Below are 2,717 nucleotides of genomic sequence, written 5' to 3' on the forward strand. Positions count from 1 at the left end.
CTATGTACACCGATCAGCCATAACATTATGACCACCTGCCTGATATTGTGTTGGTCCCCCTTTTGCTGCCAAAACAGCCCTGGCCTATCAAAACATGGACTCCACTAGATCCATGAAGGAGTGCTGTTGTACCTGGCACCAAGATGTTAGCAGCAGATCCTTTAAATCCTGTAAGTTGTGAGGTGGGGCCTCCGTGGATTGGATTTGTTTGTCCAGCACATCCCACAGAGGCTGGACTGGATTGAGATCTGGGAAAATTTGGAGGCCAATTCAACACCTCAAACTGGCTGTTCTTCTCACCAAACCATTTTGGTACTCACCCACCTGTTTTTTACTCCTAAGCATCCATATTATTATTATTTTATTATTATTCAAGCCCAGATTAATTGATGTTTCGCTTGGTGAAAGCTTCAGCTGGGCTTATGTCATGGCTATAGAGGTGTGCATCTCTGATTACATATTCAGATGCTTTCCCCTCTTTTCCTTGTCCTAGAACACCTCGCATAACAAAACGTATTTAAAAACCTTTTCCTCTTACACAGTCACTTTCATGTCTGTTTTCCACACTACCTACTGACACAGACATTACAGTTTTTCACAAGTGCCTTAACAGTGACAGAACAGAGTCACATCACTATATGAATTCTATAAATTGTATTAAAAAAATGCATCTACTAAAAACTGATGTCAAATGCAGTTCTAATTTTATTCTGTACTGGTCAAAACAGAATGTACTGCTTTTAGAGTGCTATCACATTTCACAACTGTGCTCAACTTACATGATTTTTTTATATAGTGAGCTTACCAAGCAATCCCTTATCAATCCCTATGTACAGAGTGCTGCAGTGCAGATGGTTCCACAGGGCACTGTGTTGCTAATCCAGTTTTTCTTTACTAAACACATTATCTAACCAAATAAATACACAAATAAATCAAATCCTTTTGCTAAACACAACAGATCACAATTATCCAATCAGTACTTTTTACTGTGTCAGGTATATATAGTCAAGGAAACAATAGAGCAAATAAAGGAAAGGAAGACAAGTAAACATTTTTAATGAAATAAAAGCGATCCTTGTTAGGTCAGTAGTTTTATCAGTCTTGGGGGCATGGAGCATTGATTCCAGCTACAGTGTGTTGGCTCAGAAACTTTCTAAGTGACAACAGGTAAATGTTGTAAGTGTTTCATTATGTTATTTTCTGGGTAGGACCGAGGGAGGACCATTTACTGACCGCTGAAACAACCATTTTACTCAAGATCAGCATGGTGATGATCAACAACAACATCAAGTTCTGAGAGATCCAGACATATATTAGTATACTCTATGATAAGTATGAAGAAGCCATATCCACATGTTTATACCTTATGTGTACAATATTTACTGCTATGACTACAATGACAGAGAGAATAATGGGGTAATGCAAATCCTGACCATGTTTAATATGTGTAAGTTGGTGAGAGGCTCTACATCACAGGGCAAAGAGCAACTGTAATAATCACTTATCAAAGAGGGAGGAATGCAATTGTCTCTGCTGCCAGTCCCAATGGGTCATCCATCACCACGTTATCACTGGGCTCTTCGACGCAGCATTCCTCCTGAAACTCCTCAATACACTATAAGAAAAAGACAGCAAACTCCACCAGAGAACACTATTTATTATATATAGAATCATATCCGCTTTCACCATGCCCATGACATCCAAGAACGGTTCATCACCCCTCCACACATATAGACAATACTTCTCCTACTATATTCACCCTTCTGCAAAGTTTTTTTTTGCAAGTATTGCAAGCGATATGATACAGACCTGCATGAAAAAGTGGGTATTCTTAGGGGCAATGCATGAAAAATGTGAAAACACAACTCAAGATGCCCATGTCAGGGATAAATCTGGCATTCTAGACTCTGTTTTCGCTCCGGTTTGGCCAGAAAAAACATCAGCTGTGATACGAAGGAATCATCATGGCATTGTAACAGTATTTAAGATAATTAAAGCTATTTTTATCAAACTATTTGAAAGAAAAGTCTGTCTAGTGAAAAGGCTTACATTTTGTTTAATGTAAAAAATACTGGTTAAGTCATACATGATTCAAAATATTTTTTTTCTTCAAATGTAATGCTAGTGACCCTATATGTTTTGTTTTCTCAGTTTTCTAAATTACTTGTTTTTTCCTTTTTCTCTTTTTCCAATAAACGTGTGCTTGATGTACGTGTGATTCTGGATGGATTATAAGGTTTATGTGCTTAGTGTTTTTAATAGAGGTGTCAGTTGTCCAGGTGATTGGACACGTGTTAGAATCTTGGCAAGCCCTCTCTTTGGTTCTATTATATTATGAGTAATAATAAATAAAACAGAAAATCAGACACCGACACATAGTTAAGGAAAGATATGTTATAGGCAAGATAACATAGTTATCATAGTTAAGGCAAGATATGGACATTGGTGAAATTGGTGAACAGCCACTTCTTAAATACATCTGCTAACACGTGAGAACCAAGCGTGAACTTGCCAAGTTTCATGACAGGTGTGAGATACACAGAGATTAAAAGACTAAGAATCCCTAAGGTCAATAGGAACATTTCAGCAGAACCCAGGCATTAATTTACCTTTCAGTACTGCATGACCCTGCTGTTCCTAATGCTGTGCTCACCTGTTGCTAAGCCCCATGGTGCATGCATTAATTACTATAATTAATGCACTGAAAGAGACATGTT

Source organism: Hemibagrus wyckioides, linkage group LG15 (genome assembly GCF_019097595.1).
Source record: "Hemibagrus wyckioides isolate EC202008001 linkage group LG15, SWU_Hwy_1.0, whole genome shotgun sequence".
In the NCBI taxonomy this organism is placed as follows: domain Eukaryota; kingdom Metazoa; phylum Chordata; class Actinopteri; order Siluriformes; family Bagridae; genus Hemibagrus; species Hemibagrus wyckioides.